Source organism: Nerophis ophidion, linkage group LG25 (genome assembly GCF_033978795.1).
Source record: "Nerophis ophidion isolate RoL-2023_Sa linkage group LG25, RoL_Noph_v1.0, whole genome shotgun sequence".
NCBI classification, from domain to species: domain Eukaryota; kingdom Metazoa; phylum Chordata; class Actinopteri; order Syngnathiformes; family Syngnathidae; genus Nerophis; species Nerophis ophidion.
Genome location: NC_084635.1, coordinates 33,085,764 through 33,105,391, shown reverse-complemented (window position 1 = coordinate 33,105,391; position 19,628 = coordinate 33,085,764). Strand labels below are relative to the sequence as shown.

Genomic DNA, 19,628 nt, shown 5'->3' with positions numbered 1-19,628 from the left:
CAAAAAAAATGACAAAAATCATAACTTTACTCAAAAATGTTTACTATTTTACAAGAACAACAAGAACATTGGCAATATTGTGATAACAAGTCAGAATTTTATTAAACAAATGTCACCTTTTTTGCATAAATAAAAGTAATATTTGTACGAGAAAATAGTGTAATATTACAGACACGGAAACAATGTGAGTGGGATCCCAGCCGAGGACGTCGTTGTGGCTTGTGCAGCCCTTTGAGACACTCGTGATTTAGGGCTATATAAGTAAACATTGATTGACTGATTGAGAAAATATTCCCAATTTTATAAGAAAAAAGTCGACAAATTGTGAGAAAAAGAATGCTTTTATATAATTATTTATTTATGTTTTTACTATTCTTTGTTTGTAATTGTTTTTTATATACATATATATTTTTACATAAATTGTGGCCAAAGTTGGCGCATTTCAATTCCTCACACACACTTGTTATTTCGTATGTTGACCAGACGGGGGAGCGCTTCAAATTTTTACACACACTTGTTATTTCGTATGTTGACCAGACGGGGGAGCACTTCTAAAACCGACACGCAGTCAATTTGAAAAATCCCTCCTTTTTGGGACCACCCTCATTTTGATGGATGTCACCACCAGGGGGTGCAAATGAGATCTCTATTTTTTACTTTTTGTTATGTGCTTAAGGCCGATGACAAAGGGATCCTCATACGGCCCCTGTGCCGCACTTTGGGCAACCCAGCTTTAGAAGCTAACTGTAAATGGCCACTATAGTTTTAGTAGTGTAGTGTATTTTTTAATCCTATGGTCACATATGGGTTGTCTTACGTCAGCACCGGAAGTGGTAAAATCCGCTGTTCAACTGGCGGGTTTTTTTCGGGGGACGAACAGGGAAGTCCTTCTTTAGCTGCCGTCTTGTTTTATCATATATTGCTGCCTTTGCACCTCAGCAAAAAATCCTCACTTTGGAGCAATGTTCACAGACTCTAGTATTTGGCTCTCAATTAGATGCAATGGTTTTTTCGTACTGGGACCATGATTTCGATCCCAACTTGTTCACCGGTCCTCATATGGACGATACTTTTCCTTGTTGATGTCTCAAGAAGGGCTAAAACACAAGAACACACACACACACACCGCTGCCTCACGACCTTTCCTACCGCCCCAAGGGGGGGGATGCTGACTCTCATTATCGCCTCTAAGCAAGTTGGTCGCAGTGTCCCTACGCAGCTGCCCTACTCGGTTCCCCGACATCTTTATTGTATCGGTGTTCAATAAGTTCCTTTTCCCTTTGTCGTTGAGACCGGCCGTGTGAAGGGAGGGGTCGACAGAGCGGCAAGGGGCGACATGAAGCGATACAGCTGGCGGAAACGATCCACTTCAGTCGTCGTAAAACTCCCGGGACCAACTGTTGAGCGGTTCTTTGCTATTTCCCCTCAAACTGTTTGCTTATTAAGCGTTTAAACTTACGAACCTTGAAACGTCATGTGATCTGCGCCTATTTTACGCGAGCGTTCTCAACAAAGGCAGATTAATATGATCAAGAACTTCCATCCATCTATTCATCCATCTTCTTCCGCTTATCCGAGGTCGGGTCTAAGCAGGGAAGCCCAGAACCTCTTCTCCCAAGCCACTTGGTCCAGCTCCTCCCGGGGGATCCCGAGGCTTTCCCAGGCCAGCCGGGATACATAGTCTTCCCAACGTGTCCTGGGTCTTCCCCGTGGACTCCTACCGGAGGGAGGCGTTCGGGTGGCATCCTGACCAGATGCCCGAACCACCTCATCTGGCTTCTCTTGATGTGGAGGAGCAACGGCTTTACTTTGAGCTCCTCCCGGATGGCAAAGCTCCTCATCCTATCTCTGAGGGAGAGACTGTGATCTTGTCCTTTCGGTCATAACCCAAACCTCATGACCACAGGTGAGGATGGGAACGTAGATCGACCGGTAAATTGAGAGCTTTGCCTTCCGGATCTGGGGCTTCACGGTGGCAGAGGGGTTAGTGCGTCTGCCTCACAATACGAAGGTCCTGCAGTCCTGGGTTCAAATCCAGGCTCGGGATCTTTCTGTGTGGAGTTTGCATGTTCTCCCCGTGAATGCGTGGGTTCCCTCCGGGTACTCCGGCTTCCTCCCACTTCCAAAGACATGCACCTGGGGATAGGTTGATTGGCAACACTAAATTGGCCCTAGTGTGTGAATGTGAGCGTGAATGTTGTCTGTCTATCTGTGTTGGCCCTGCGATGAGGTGGCGACTTGTCCAGGGTGTACCCCGCCTTCCGCCCGATTGTAGCTGAGATAGGCGCCAGCGCCCCCCGCGACCCCGGAAGGGAATAAGCGGTAGAAAATGGATGGATGGATGGATGGCCTTCCGGATCAGCTCTTTCTTCACCAAAACGGATCGACACAGCGTCCGCATTACTGAAGACGCCGCACCGATCCGCCTGCCCACCTCACCATCCACTCTTCCCTCACTCATGAACAAGACTTAGAGGAACTTGAACTCCTCCACTTGGGGCAGGGTCTCCTTCCCCAACCCGAAGATGGCACATCACCATTTTCCGGGAGAGAACAATGGACACGGACTTGGAGGTGCTGATTCTCATCCTGGTTGCTTCACACTCGACTGCGAACCGATCCAGATCAATGAACATTTTAATGGAATATTGGGAAGTATGGAACCCCTTAGAAACGACCTAATCCAGCCTCGGTTCCGTTCAATGAAGACAAACATGACTCTGTCTTTGATATATTTGCAAATACAAACAGTGTGTCTTATATAGGTTCCGGAGGAGGAGGTACCAAGTGCTGAAATTTAGGTGGACAAAAGTATGGGCAATGGGCAACGATTTTAGAGACTGTTCCGAACTTTTGACGGTTCGGGTCTCCATCTCGAACCGAGCCAGATCAATGAACTTGATGGAATATTGGGAAGTATTGAACCCCTTAGAAACGACCACATCGAACCTTGGTTCTGTTCGAAGGAGATACAAGTGACCCTGTCTTTGATTTATTTGCAAATACAGACCGTGTATCTTATATAAGTTCCAGAGGAAGAGGTAACAAGTGCTGAAATTTAGGTGGACAAAAGCATGGGCGATGGGCAACGATTTTAGAGACTGTTCCAAACTTTTGACGGATTGGGTCTCCATCTCGAACCGATCCGAATCAATGAACTTGTTAATGGAATATTGGGAAGTATGGAACCCCTAAGAAACGACTTAATCCAGCCTTGGATCCGTTCGAAGGAGAAATTCATGACCCTGTCTTTTATATATTTGCAAATACAAACCGTGTATCTTATATAGGTCCCGGAGGAAGAGGTAACAAGTGCTGAAAAATAGGTGGACAAAAGTATGGGCGATGGGCAACGATTTTAGAGACTGTTCCAAACTTTTGACGGATCGGGTCTCCATCTCGAACTGATCCGAATCAATGAACTTGTTAATTGAATATTGGGAAGTATGGAACCCCTTAGAAACGACTTAATCCAGCCTTGGATCCGTTCGAAGGAGATACTCATGACCCTGTCTTTGATATATTTGCAAATACAAACAGTGTATTTTATATAGGTTCCAGAGGAAGAGGTACCAAGTGCTGAAACCTAGGTGGACAAAAGCATGGGCGATGGGCAACGATTTTAGAGACTGTTCCGAACTTTTGACGGATTGGGTCTCCATCTCGAACCGATCCGAATCAATGAACTTGTTAATTGAATATTGGGAAGTATGGAACCCCTTAGAAACGACTTAATCCAGCCTTGGATCCGTTCGAAGGAGATACTCATGACCCTGTCTTTGATATATTTGCAAATACAAACAGTGTATCTTATATAGGTTCCGGAGGAAGAGGTACCAAGTGCTGAAACCTAGGTGGACAAAAGCATGGGCGATGGGCAACGATTTTAGAGACTGTTCCGAACTTTTGACGGATCGGGTCTCCATCTTGAACCGATCCGGATCAATTAACTTGTTAATTGAATATTGGGAAGTATGGAACGAACCCCTTAGAAACGACTTAATCCAGCCTTGGTTCAGTTTGACGGAGATACTCATGACCCTGTCTTTGATATATTTGCAAGTACAAACAGTGTATCTTATATAGGTTCCGGAGGAAGAGGTACCAAGTGCTGAAACTTAGGTGGACAAAAACATGGGCGATGGGCAACGATTTTAGAGACTGTTGTGAACTTTTGAGGGATCGGGTCTCCATCTCGAACCGATCCAGATCAATTAACTGATCAATGGAATATAGGGAAGTGTGGAACGTTTTAGAAACGACTTAATCCAGCCTTGGTTCTGTTTGACGGAGATACTCATGACCCTGTCTTTGATATATTTGCAAATACAAACCGTGTATCTTATATAGGCTCCGGAGGAAGAGGTACCAAGTGCTGAAACCTAGGTGGACAAAAGCATGGGCGGTGGGCAACGATTTTCGAGACTGTTCAAAACTTTTGACCGATCGGGTCCCCATCTCCAGCCCTTGATTGATTGATTGATTGAAACTTTCATTAGTAGATTGTAAAGTACAGTACATATTCCGTAAAATTGACCACTAAATGGTAACACCCCAATAAGTTTTTCAACTCGTAAAAGTCGGAGTTCACGTTAATCATGGTAATCGTGGTATCGTAATAGTTTGCGCTTCTGAATTCGTAGAATGAATTCTGAAATTGCAATCCCACTCAGCTCACGTCATTTCAGACAGCCTCGGAACACAAGGATACGGGTGGACCATGGTCCTCCTTAAAGGGTTGGGGGTCCTAATAATCTGAAATCACCTTGTTTCTTGTGGCCCGTTATAAGGACCATGCCTTGGTAGTAAGTTAAGTACAGCTTGCTACTGAATTCATTCATTTAAAGAAGAAACCAACTGTGATTAAAAACGATCGTTATGCCACAGGGCTGTGAATCTTTAGGTACCACATGGTTCCATTCAAAATCAATACTTTTTTAATGACTTTGGGTGCCGGTTCTATAATTAACTGCATTCTTCCATAAAGTAAATCTGTACCGCAGATATGGATCATCTACATCACAGGTGTCAAACTCAAGGCCTGGGGGCCAGATCTGGCCCTCAAACACCTGGAAAATGCGTATGTCAATAAAGTAATTCATATTTTAATATATATGTATCATTTTGACATAAAATATATGTACTGCTTGAAATTCCATGATTTTTAAACTTTAACAGTATCCATTATTGCCACAAATATAACAGTATATTATCATACTTTCCAAACATTTTTGTGTCTAAAAAAAATAAATACTTACATTTCTGCTTGATTTAAGATTATACGGCAAACTACCCACCAAATTAATAAAAAATCACACTCAAATTCTTAAGCGCAGGCCTAAATTTACCGCATGCCTTTGGTAAAACGCCGGGGTGAGAAAAGCCTTTAAATTAATTAGCGCCCCGGCGGCAATTCAAGGAAATACGGTAGTTTTTAAAAATACCGTCATGTAGTTTTTTTTGCAAAGTGGAAGGGAACATAACAAATACAGTCAGTCCGCCTCGGGACCCCCGAAAGACCAAATACACCCGTCAACTGTACAGTACTTTGCCGGTACAACATTCTAAATTGTGCTTTGCAAAACAATAACCCTTCATTATGATGTTTCTGTTGTGTCGGAATAGCAGCGGGCGGCCAGATATTGTATTTAGTGACTCTAATGTCGCCGTCTCACATTCTCACTAACAACTAAATATTTCACAGCAGCCATCCTCAAAATAATTATGCACAATAATGTACACAAATAAATGTACGCACGCCATCTGAGACGATACAGGATGTTATTGTCAGCAAGATATGCTCAGAAACATGTAAAACATACATAGGAGCTAAATGCAAATGTATTGTAATGTACAGTACAGTATAAACACATTGTAATGTACAGTACGGTATAAATACATTGTAATGTACAGTATAAATGCATTGTTATGTACAGTAAATTATAAATACATTGTAATGTACAGTACAGTATACATCGTAATGTACAGTACAGTATACATAGTAAAGTACAGTACAGTACAAATTAATTGTAATGTACAGTACAGTATAAATAGTAATATACAATACAGCATAAATACATTGTAATGTACAGTACGGTATAAATGGTAGTGTACAGTACAGTATAAATTAATTTTAATGTACAATAAAGTATAAATAGTAATATACAATACATCATAAATACATTGTAATGTACAGTATTGTATAAATGGTAGTGTACAGTACAGTATAAATACATTGTAATGTACAGTAAATTATAAACACATTGTATTGTACAGTACAGTATACATTGTAATGTACAGTACCAAATACATGCATTGTGATGTACAGTATAAATGCATTGTAATGTACAGTAAATTATAAACACATTGTAATGCACAGTACAGTATACATTGTAATGTACAGTAAATTATAAACACATTGTAATGCACAGTACAGTATACATTGTAATGTACAGTAAATTATAAACACATTGTAATGTACAGTACAGTATACATTGTAATGTACAGTACAGTATACATAATAAAGTACAGTATACATTAATTTTAATGGACAGTACAGTATACATAGTAATATACAATACAGCATAAATACATTGTAATGTACAGTACCAAATACATGCATTGTAATGTACAGTACAGTATAAATAGTAAAGTACAGTACAGTATAAATTAATTTTAATGTACAGTACAGTATAAATACATTGTAATGTACAGTACCAAATAAATGCATTGTAATGTACAGTACAGTATTAAAAGTAATGTACAGTACAGCATAAATGCATTGTAATACATTTTATTCTTATTATCCCTCTTCTTCTTCCTCCTCCCCCTCCTCTTCCTCTTCCCTTGTCTATTTTTGTTCTTCATTTTCCTTTTTTTTCTTTTTCTTCTTACTTTCCTTTATTTCCTTTATTCCTTTTCCTTTTTTTTTCTTTTTCCATTCCTTATTCTTATTGTTCATCTTTTTCTTCTTCCTCTTCTTCCTCCTCCTGTTTTCATACACATTGTGTTCTTCTTTGTCTTCTTTCCTTTCCCCTTCTCCTCCTGCCTCTTCTTTTCTCTCCTCATTTTCACCCTCCCATCTTCCTTTTCTTCCTCCTTATCTTCCTCCTCCTTCTCTTTTCCTCTTCCCTCTTCTTTTCCCTCCTCATTTTCTCCCTCTCATCTTCCTTTTCTTCCTCCTTATCTTCCTCCTTCTTCTCTTTTCCTCTTCCCTCTTCTTTTCCCTCCTCATTTTCTCCCTCCCATCTTCCTTTTCTTCCTCCTTATCATCCTTCTCCTTCTCTTCTCGTCTTCCCTCTTATTTTCCCTCCTCATTTTCTCCCTCCCATCTTACTTTTCTTCCTCCTTATCTTCCTCTTCCTTCTCTTCTCCTCTTCCCTCTTCTTTTCCCTCCTCATTTTCTCCCTCCCATCTTACTTTTCTTCCTCCTTATCTTCCTCCTCCTTCTCTTCTCCTCTTCCCTCTTCTTTTCCTTCCTCATTTTCTCCCTCCCATCTTCCTTTTCTTTCTTCTCCCACTCCTCTTCTCAGTTTATTTTTATTTGTATTTTTCTTTTTTGTCTTTTTACATTTTTTATTTTTCTTCTTGGTGTCATTTTCCCCTTTTTTCTTTATTCTTTTTTGTCTTTTTCTTCCTCTTTTCCTCCTCTTGTTCTTTTTTCCCCACATTTTGTTCTTATTCCCCCCTTCTTCTGCTTCCCCCCTCCTCTTCCTCTTCCCTTTTTTCTTTTTGTTATTTGTTTTCCTTTTTCTCTTTTTGTTTTTCTTTTTCTTCTTACTCTCCTTTATTCCCTTTATTATTTTTCCTTTTCCTTTTTTTTCTTTTTTCTTTTCTTATTCTTATTGTTCATCTTCCTCTTCTTCCTTCTGTTTTCCCCCACATTTTATTCTTATTCTTCCTCTTCCATTTCCCCTTGTCCTCCTCCATCTTATTTTGTCTCCTCCTTTTCACCCTCTCATCTTCCTTTTCTTCCTCCTAATCTTCCCCCTACTCCTCTTCTCCTCCTCCCTCTTCTTTTCCCTCATCCTTTTCACCCTCTCATTCTTCTTTCCTTCCTCCTTATCTTCCTCCTCCTCCTCTTCTCCGTCCTCTTCTTTTCCCTCCTCTTCTCAGTTTATTTTTATTTGTATGTTTCTTCTTTGTCTTTTAAATTTTTTCATTTTTCTTCTTGGTGTCCTTTTTCCCCTCTTTTCTTTTTTTTATTATTATTTTGTCTTTTTCTTCCTCTTTTCCTCCTCTTGTTCTTTTCCCCCACATTTTGTTCTTATTACCCCCCCTTCTTCTTCTCCCCCTCCTCTTCCTCTTCCCTTGTTTCTTTTTGTTCTTTGTTTTCCTTTTTCTCTGTTTTGTTTCTTTTTCTTTTTTTTTACTCTCATGTATTCTCTTTATTCTTTTCCTTTTCTTTTTTCTTTTCTTATTCTTATTGTTCATCTTCCTCTTCTTCCTCCTCCTGTTTTGTCCCCACATTTTATTTTTATTCTTCCTCTTCCCTTTCCCCTTGTCCTCCTCCATCTTATTTTCTCTCCTACGTTTCACCCTCTCATCTTCATTTTCTTCCTCCTAATCTTCCCCCTACTCCTCTTCTCCTCCTCCCTCTTCTTTTCCCTCATCCTTTTCACCCTCTCATTCTTCTTTCCTTCCTCCTTATCTTCCTCCTCCTCCTCTTCTCCTCCTTCCTCTTCTTTTCCCTCCTCTTCTCAGTTTATTTTTATTTGTATGTTTCTTCTTTGTCTTTTAAATGTTTTCATTTTTCTTCTTGGTGTCCTTTTTCTCCTCTTTTCTTTTTTTTTTATTATTATTTTGTCTTTTTCTTCCTCATTTCCTCCTCTTGTTCTTTTCCCCGAGATTTTGTTCTTATTCCCCCCTTCTTCTTCTCCCCCTCCTCTTCCTCTTCCCTTGTTTCTTTTTGTTCTTTGTTTTCCTTTTTCTCTGTTTTGTTTCTTTTTCTTTTTTCTTACTCTCATTTATTCTCTTTATTCTTTTCCTTTTATTTCTTTTTTCTTTTCTTATTCTTATTGTTCATCTTCCTCTTCCTCCTCCTGTTTTTCCCCCACATTTTATTTTTATTCTTCCTCTTCCCTTTCCCCTTGTCCTCCTCCATCTTATTTTCTCTCCTCCTTTTCACCCTCTCATCTTCCTTTTCTTCCCCCCAATCTTCCTCCTCTTCCTCTCCTCCTCCTCCCTCTTCTTTTCTCTCCTCCTTTTCACCCTCTCATCTTACTTTTTCTTCCTCCTTATTTTCCACCTCCTCTTCTTATACTCCCTCCTCCTCTTTTCTCTCCTCCTTTTCACCCTCTCATCTTCCTCTTCTTCCTCCTTATCTTCCTCCTCTTCCTCTTCTCCCCCTTCCTCTTCTTTCCCTCCTCCTTTTCACCCTCTAATCTTCCCTTTCTTCCTCCTAATCTTCCTCCTCTCCTCCTTCCTTTTCTTTTCTCTCCTCCTTTCCACCCTCTCGTCTTCCTTTTTCTTCCTCCTTATCTTCCTCCTCCTCCTCTTCTACTCCTTCCTCTTCTTTCCCTCCTCCCTTTTGCCCTCCCACCTTCCTTTTCCCCCTCCTCCTCCTCCTCCTGCCCTTCTTCCTCTCTCACATACTCGTAACTCAAAGGTGTTCTCTCACTTCAAAGCGTAACAAAAAGAAAAAAGGCTTGTACCTCCAAATACTGCAGGTGGGCTGCAGTAAAAAGTGGACATCCATCTAGAAGCCCAAAGCCAAACGGAAGCTGCAGTATGACGCACTACTTCTTCCAGCACCTTCTCTGAAGGTCATGGCGGCCATTAGCCGGATCACCCCCACCTCCCCATTACAGTTCTCCCCGCTTTTCCCGAGAAGTGTAAATGTATCCTCAAAGCCGCGCTGCCAACTAGGTAACTAAAAAGTGATCACATTATCTCCGCCGCTGTGAGCCGTCCGTCAAACTAACACGCTTCTTTTTTATCCTTGGCCTGATCCTCCCATTCCCTGTTTTATTAACAATGGGGCTGCTGGCTGGTGATAACTGGTCACTCCTCCAGGCGTTGAAAGGCAAGGACACTCTATTATCCTCGCCAGATGGATGGGCTGAAATATTGCCGGCAAGTGTCAAAGCTTGCTGTAGGAGCTCCTGCTCGCTTAAAAGCCCTTTGTCTCCGACAAGGAGAGAAATTAGTGACAGTGGCAGCTTTCCGGATACTGATAGGCTTCTTTGAATGCCAGTTGTGGGGAAAGTGTGTCAGGGAATCCAGAAAATACTCCTTCTTTGCTGTGAATAAAAGGCCTTCGTGGAAAAGTGCTACGATGTTTTTGTCGGTGCGGTTCTTTGAATCCCTAAAACCCTCCTTGTCTTCCCAAGTGATGCAAGTGTGTGAAGAAAGAAGGGAATAAAGTGCCAGAAGTAGACAATAAGTAGACTTCCAGTCTTTACCACATATTGCCATTGTTATTATTGTTATTATTATGAAGTGTGTGAAGAAAGAAGGGAATAAAGTGCCAGAAGTAGACAATAAGTGGACTTCCAGTCTTTCACACAGATTGCCATTGTTATTATTATTATTATTTTTATTATTATTATGAAGTGTGTGAAGAAAGAAGGGAATAAAGTGCCAGAAGTAGACAATAAGTGGACTTCCAGTCTTTCCCACAGATTGCCATTGTTATTATTGTTATTATTATTATTATTATGAAGTGTGAGAAGAAAGAAGGGAATAAAGTGCCAGAAGTAGACAATAAGTGGACTTCCAGTCTTTCCCACAGATTGCCATTGTTATTATTGTTATTATTATTATTATTATGAAGTGTGTGAAGAAAGAAGGGAATAAAGTGCCAGAAGTAGACAATAAGTGGACTTCCAGTCTTTACCACAGATTGCCATTGTTATTATTGTTATTATTATTATTATTATGAAGTGTGTGAAGAAAGAAGGGAATAAAGTGCCAGAAGTAGACAATAAGTGGACTTCCAGTCTTTACCACAGATTGCCATTGTTATTATTGTTATTGTTATTATTATGAAGTGTGTGAAGAAAGAAGGGAATAAAGTGTCAGAAGTAGACAATAAGTGGACTTCCAGTCTTTACCACAGATTGCCATTGTTATTATTGTTATTATTATTATTATTATGAAGTGTGTGAAGAAAGAAGGGAATAAAGTGCCAGAAGTAGACAATAAGTGGACTTCCAGTCTTTACCACAGATTGCCATTGTTATTATTGTTATTGTTATTATTATGAAGTGTGTGAAGAAAGAAGGGAATAAAGTGTCAGAAGTAGACAATAAGTAGACTTTTAGACTTCCCCACTGATTGGCATTATCATTATAATCATTATTATTGTTGTTATTATTATTATTATTATTATTGTTAGTATTATTATTATTATTATGAAGTGTGTGAAGAAAGAAGGGAATAAAGTGTCAGAAGTAGACAATAAGTAGACTTCCAGCCTTTCACACAGATTGCCATTTTTATTATTATGATTATTATTATTATTATTATTATTGTTATTATTGTTAAGTGTGTGGAGAAAGGTCATCAATTGTCTGAAGTGTGCCTCCTGCAAAAACTAGATTTCCAGTCTTCCCCACAAATTGACATTATTATTATTAATATTATCATTATTATTATTGTTATTATCATTATTATATTATTATTATGAAGTGTGTGAAGAAAGAAGGGAATAAAGAGTCAGAAGTAAACAATAGGTAGACTTTTAGATTTCCCCACTGATTGGCATTATCATTATTATCATTATTATTGTTGTTATTATTATTATTGTTGTTATTATTATTATTATGAAGTGTGTGAAGAAAGAAGGGAATAAAGTGCCAGAAGTAGACAATAAGTAGACTTCCAGTCTTTCCCAACGATTGGCATTTTTATTATTATTATCATTATTATTATTATTATTATTATTATTATTGTTGTTAAGTGTGTGGAGAAAGAAGGGAATAAATTGTCTGGTGTGCCTCCTGCAAAAACTACATTTCCAGTCTTCCCCACAAAATGACATTATCATTATTAATATTATCATTATTATTGTTGTTATTATCATTATCATATTATTATTATGAAGTGCGTGAAGAAAGAAGGGAATAAAGTGTCAGAAGTAGACAATACTGTAAGTAGACTTTTAGACTTCCCCACTGATTGGCATTAGCATTATTATTATTGTTATTATTAAAAATTTTATTTTTATTATTATTATTATTATTATTATTATTATTATTATTAATACTATAAAGTGTGTGAATAAAGAATGGAATACAGTGTCAGAAGTAGACAATAAATAGAAGGCCAGTCTTTCCCACTGATTTGTAGTATTATTATTAGTAGTAGTATTATTATTATCATTAGTATTATTTTTTTTTAAATTATTATTACTATCATTATTATGAAGTGTGTGAAGAAAGAAGGGAATAAAGTGTCAGAAGTAGACAATGAGTAGACTTCCAGTCTTTCCCACATATTTCCATTGTTATTATTATTATTATTATTAGTAGTAGTAGTAGTAGTATTATTAAGAGTGTGGAGAAAGAAGGGAATAAATTGTCTGAAGTGTGCCCCCTACAAAAACTAGATTTCCAGTCTTTCCAGTCTTTCTCATTATTATTCATATTATCATTATTACTATTGTTATTTTCATTATTATATTATTATTATGAAGTGTGTGAAGAAAGAAGGGAATAAAGTGTCAGAAGTAAACAATACTGTAAGTAGACTTTTAGACTTCCCCACTGATTGGCATTATCATTATTATTAGTGTTATTATTATGTTTTATTATTATTTGTATTATTATTATTATTATTAATATTAATATTATAAAGTGTGTGAAGAAAGAATGGAATACAGTGTCAGAAGTAGACAATAAATAGAAGGCCAGTCTTTCCCACTGATTGGTATTATTATTAGTAGTAGTATTATTATCATTAATATTATTATTATTATTATTATTATTATTATTATTGTTATTATTATGGTTATTGTGAAGTGTGTGGAGAAAGAAGGGAACAGATTGTCAGAAGTGTGCCTCCTACAAAAAGTACAATTCCAATCTTTACCACAAATTTCCATTATTTTTATTATCCATCCATCCATTTTTCTACCGCTTGTCCCTTTTGCGTCGTGTGGGGTCACTGAGCCCATTTTAGCTGCATTCGAGCGGAAGGAGGCGTATACCCTTGACAAGTCGCCATCTCATTACAGGTCCAATTATTATTAGTATTATTATTTTTATATGTGTGTATAAATATATATATCTATATATATATAGATATATATATATATATATATACACAAACCCCGTTTCCATATGAGTTGGGAAATTGTGTTAGATGTAAATATAAACAGAATACAATGATTTGCAAATCCTTTTCAACCCATATTCAGTTGAATATGCTACAAAGACAACATATTTGATGTTCAAACACATAAACATTTTTTTTTTTGCAAATAATCATCAACTTTAGAATTTGATGCCAGCAACACGTGACAAAGAAGTTGGGAAAGGTGGCAATAAATACTGATAAAGTTGAGGATAGCTCATCAAACACTTATATGGAACATCCCACAGGTGTGCAGGCTAATTGGGAACAGGTGGGTGCCATGATTGGGTATAAAATCAGCTTCCATGAAATGCTAAGTAATTCAAAAAACAAGGATGGGGCGAGGGTCACCACTTTGTAAGCAAATTGTCGCACAGTTTTAGAACAACATTTCTCAACGAGCTATTTGGAAACTGTGGACGTAGAACAAAGAGGAAAATAACCATGCGGATTGTTATAGGTGCAAAGTTGAAAAGCCAGCATCTGTGATGGTATGGGGGTGTATTAGTGCCCAAGGCATGGGTAACTTACACATCTGTGAAGGCACCATTAATGCTGAATGGTCCATACAGGTTTTGGACTAACATATGTTGCCATCCAAGCAACGTTACCCGTGCTTATTTCATCAAAACAATGCCAAGCCATGTGTTACAACAGCGTGGCTTCGTAGTAGAAGAGTGCGGGTACTTTCCTGGCCCGCCTGCAGTCCAGACCTGTCTCCCATGGAAAATGTGTGGCGCATTATGAAACGTAAAATACGACGGCGGAGACCCCGGACTGTTGAACGACTGAAGCTCTACATAAAACAAGAATGGTAAAGAATTCCACTTTCAAAGCTTCAACAATTAGTTTCCTCAGTTCCCAAACGTTTATTGAGTGTTGTTAAAAGAAAAGGTGATGTAACACAGTGGTGAACATGCCCTTTCCCAACTACTTTGGCACGTGTCGCAACCATGAAATTCTAAGTTAATTATTATTTGCAAAAAAAAAAATAAGTTTATGAGTTTGAACATCAAATATGTTGTCTTTGTAGCATATTCAACTGAATATGGGTTGAAAAGGATTTGCAAATCATTGTATTCCGTTTATATATACATCTAACACTATTTCCCAACTCATATGGAAACGGGGTTTGTATAAATACATATATATGTATCGCAATATCTTGAAAAAAACAAAACACATTGGGCAGCGCAAAAGTAAAAATGAATGTATGGAAAACTTGGACTTTGTTTTGAAATGTCTGTTTGCTGTTTTCCACGTCTTACGTCTCTTTTGCATCACGGCCATGAAGGCTTTCATGCAACAATTCAGCAGATGTGCTTCCTCGCTAATGTAGACTGTATCTGCTGGGCTTGCAAAGTTTCGAACAAGAAAAAAGAAACAACTAGGATCAGCTCTTAAGTCATTCTTCATGCAACACTGGACTAGAACCCAGGCCTATCAGGACAATGTATCACATGTAAGGCACATACATGACATTATGAACATGCGTGTTAGGCTAAGATTACTGACATGGCAAACTGGAGAGTATGTCATCCATTGTAACGAGGAGCGATCTGAGACGATATCGATCACATATCATATGATATAGGCTTGCAATGTTCGACTGAATCGATCCTGAAGCGTGTCTCACTTGTGTGTGATACCATGTTCGATACAAACAGGCCTGCAGCGTGTTTACTGGCGTTTGATATCATGTGCGATACAAGCGGTCCTGCTGAGTATTTACTTGTGTGTGATGAGATTGTGTTCGATACAAGCAGTCGTGCAGCATGTTTACTTGTGTGTGATATCATGTGCGATGCAAGCAGTCCTACAGCGTGTGTACGTGTGTGTAATATTATGTGCGATACAAGCAGTCGTGCAGCATGTTTACTTGTGTGTGATATCATGTGCGATGCAAGCAGTCCTACAGTGTGTGTACGTGTGTGTAATATTATGTGCTATACAAGCAGTCCTGCAGCGTGTTTACTTGTGTGTGATATCATGTGCGATACAAGCAGTCCTGCAGCGTGTTTTCTTGTGTGTGATATCATGTGCGATACAAGCAGTCCTGCAGCGTGTTTTCTTGTGTGTGATATCATGTGCTATACAAGCAGTCCTGCAGCGTGTTTACTTGTGTGTGATATCATGTGCGATACAAGCAGTCCTGCAGCGTGTTTTCTTGTGTGTGATATCATGTGCGATACAAGCAGTCCTGCAGCGTGTTTTCTTGTGTGTGATATCATGTGCGATACAAGCAGTCCTGCAGCGTGTTTACTTGTGTGTGGTATCATGTGCGATACAAGCAGTCCTACAGCGTGTGTACGTGTGTGTAATATTATGTGCGATACAAGCAGTCCTGCAGCGTGTTTACTTGTGTGTGATATCATGTGAGATGCAAGCGGTCCTGCAGCGTGTTTACTTGTGTGTGATATCATGTGAGATGCAAGCGGTCCTGCAGCGTGTTTACTTGTGTGTGATATCATGTGCGATGCAAGCAGTCCTACAGTGTGTGTACGTGTGTGTAATATTATGTGCTATACAAGCAGTCCTGCAGCGTGTTCACTTGTGTGTGATATCATGTGCGATACAAGCAGTCCTGCAACATGTACACCTGTGATATAATGTGCGATACAAGAAGTCCTGCAGCGTGTTTACCAGTATGTGGTATCATGTGAGATGCAAGTGGTCCTGCAGCGTGTTTACTTGTGTGTGATATCATGTGCGATACAAGCAGTCCTACAGCGTGTGTACGTGTGTGTAATATCATGTGCAATACAAGAAGTCATGCAGCGTGTTTATTAGTATGTGGTATCATGTGAGATGCAAGCGGTCCTGCAGCGTGTTTACTTGTGTGTGATATCATGTGCGATACAAGCAGTCCTGCAAAGTGTTTGCTCATGTGTGTGATATCATGTGCGATACAAGCAGTCCTGCAGAGTGTTTGCTCATGTGTGATGTTGTGTTTAATACAGTCTTGCAGCATGTTTACTTGTGTGGGATATCATGTGTGATACATGTGGTCCTGTAGCATGTTTGCTTGTGTTTGATGTCATGTGCGATACAAGCAGTCCTGCAGTGTGTTTACTTGTTTGTGACATCATGTGTGCGATACAAGCGGGCCTGCAGAGTTTTTACTCGTGTGTGATATCATTTGCGATACAAGTGGTCCTGCAGAGTGTTTACGTGTTTGTGATATCATGTGCGATACAAGCAGTCTTGCAGCATGTTTACTTGTGTTTGATGTCATGTGCGATACAAGCAGTCGTTCAACGTGTTTACTTGTGTGTGATATCATGTGTGATACATGTGGTCCTGTAGCATGTTTGCTTGTGTTTGATGTCATGTGCAATACAAGCAGTCCTGCAGTGTGTTACTTGTTTGTGACATCATGCGTGCGATACAAGCGGGCCTGCAGAGTTTTTACTCGTGTGTGATATTATTTGCGATACAAGCGGTCCTGCAGAGCGTTTACTCGTGTGTGATATCTTGTGCGATACAAGCAGTCCTGCATCATTTACACCTGTGATATTATGTGCGATACAAGAAGTCCTGCAGCGTGTTTACTAGTATGTGGTATCATGTGAGATGCAAGTGGTCCTGCAGCGTGTTTACTTGTGTGTGATATCATGTGCGATACAAGCAGTCCTACAGTGTGGATACGTGTGTGTAATATTGTGTGCGATACAAGCAGTCCTGCAGCGTGTTTACTTGTGTCTGATATCATGTGCAATACAAGTATTCATGCAGCGTGTTTACTTGTGTGTGATATCATGTGCGATACAAGCAGTCCTGCAACATGTACACCTGTGATATTATGTGCGATACATGCATTCCTGCAGCGTGTTTACTTGTGTGTGATATCATGTGCGATACAAGCAGTCCTACAGCGTGTGTACGTGTGTGTAATATTATGTGCGATACAAGAAGTCCTGCAGCGTGTTTACTAGTATGTGGTATCATGTGAGATGCAAGTGGTCCTGCAGCGTGTTTACTTGTGTGTGACATCATGCGTGCGATACAAGCGGGCCTGCAGAGTTTTTACTCGTGTGTGATATTATTTGCGATACAAGCGGTCCTGCAGAGCGTTTACTCGTGTGTGATATCTTGTGCGATACAAGCAGTCCTGCATCATTTACACCTGTGATATTATGTGCGATACAAGAAGTCCTGCAGCGTGTTTACTAGTATGTGGTATCATGTGAGATGCAAGTGGTCCTGCAGCGTGTTTACTTGTGTGTGATATCATGTGCGATACAAGCAGTCCTACAGTGTGGATACGTGTGTGTAATATTGTGTGCGATACAAGCAGTCCTGCAGCGTGTTTACTTGTGTCTGATATCATGTGCAATACAAGTATTCATGCAGCGTGTTTACTTGTGTGTGATATCATGTGCGATACAAGCAGTCCTGCAACATGTACACCTGTGATATTATGTGCGATACATGCATTCCTGCAGCGTGTTTACTTGTGTGTGATATCATGTGCGATACAAGCAGTCCTACAGCGTGTGTACGTGTGTGTAATATTATGTGCGATACAAGAAGTCCTGCAGCGTGTTTACTAGTATGTGGTATCATGTGAGATGCAAGTGGTCCTGCAGCGTGTTTACTTGTGTGTGATATCATGTGCGATACAAGCAGTCCTGCAGCGTGTTTACTTGTGTGTGATATCATGTGCGATACAAACAGTCCTACAGCATGTGTACGTGTGTGTAATATTATGTGCGATACAAGCAGTCCTGCAGCGTGTTTACTTGTGTGTGATATCATGTGCGATACAAACAGTCCTACAGTATGTGTACGTGTGTGTAATATTATGTGCGATACAAGCAGTCCTGCAGCGTGTTTACTTGTGTGTGATGTCATGTGCGATACAAGCTGTCATGCAGTCTGTTTGCTGGTGTGTGACATCCTGTGCGATACCAGCAGTCGTACAGGGTGTTTACTTTTCTGTGATATCATGTGCAATACAAGGAGTCTTGCAGTTTGTTTACTTCTGTGTGATATCCTGTCTAATACAAGCAGTCTTGTAGCGTGTTTACTAGTATGTGGTATCATGTGAGATGCAAGTGGTCCTGCAGCGTGTTTACTTGTGTGTGATATCATGTGCGATACAAGCAGTCCTACAGTGTGGATACGTGTGTGTAATATTGTGTGCGATACAAGCAGTCCTGCAGCGTGTTTACTTGTGTCTGATATCATGTGCGATACAAGCAGTCCTGCAACATGTACACCTGTGATATTATGTGCGATACATTTAGTCCTGCAGCGTGTTTACTTGTGTGTGATATCATGTGCGATACAAGCAGTCCTACAGCGTGTGTACGTGTGTGTAATATGTGCGATACAAGAAGTCCTGCAGCGTGTTTACTAGTATGTGGTATCATGTGAGATGCAAGTGGTCCTGCAGCGTGTTTACTTGTGTGTGATATCATGTGCGATACAAGCAGTCTTACAGCGTGTGTACGTGTGTGTAATATTATGTGCGATACAAGCAGTCCTGCAGCGTGTTTACTTGTGTGTGATATCATGTGCGATACAAACAGTCCTACAGCATGTGTACGTGTGTGTAATATTATGTGCGATACAAGCAGTCCTGCAGCGTGTTTACTTGTGTGTGATATCATGTGCGATACAAACAGTCCTACAGCATGTGTACGTGTGTGTAATATTATGTGCGATACAAGCAGTCCTGCAGCGTGTTTACTTGTGTGTGATGTCATGTGCGATACAAGCTGTCATGCAGTCTGTTTGCTGGTGTGTGACATCCTGTGCGATACCAGCAGTCGTACAGGGTGTTTACTTTTCTGTGATATCATGTGCAATACAAGGAGTCTTGCAGTTTGTTTACTTCTGTGTGATATCATGTGCGATACAAGCAGTCTTGTAGCGTGTTTACTGGTGCAAAATTGGAGAGACAGTTAACATCTAAATGTCCTCCAATAAGCACACCATTTCTTCTACAAACCCCGTTTCCATATGAGTTGGGAAATTGTGTTAGATGTAAATATAAACAGAATACAATGATTTGTAAATCCTTTTCAACCCATATTCAGTTGAATATGCTACAAAGACAACATATTTGATGTTCAAACTGACAAACATGTTTTTTTTTGCAAATAATCATTAACTTTGGAATTTGATGCCAGCAACACGTAACAAAGAAATTGGGAAAGGTGGCGATAGATACTGATAAAGTTGAGAAATACTCATCAAACACTTATTTGGAACATCCCACAGGTGTGCAGGCTAATTGGGAACAGGTGGGTGCCATGATTGGGTATACAAGCAGCTTCCATGAAATGCTAAGTAATTCACAAACAAGGATGGGGCGAGGGTCACCA

At 39.6% G+C, this 19,628-nt stretch overlaps 1 protein-coding gene across 2 annotated transcripts in view; it reads left to right on the top strand.

Annotated features, from left to right (window-relative positions):
* Nucleotides 1-19,628, top strand: part of LOC133543133 (protocadherin-9) — a 634,818-nt gene that overhangs the window by 223,794 nt on the left and 391,396 nt on the right. The window lies entirely within an intron of this gene.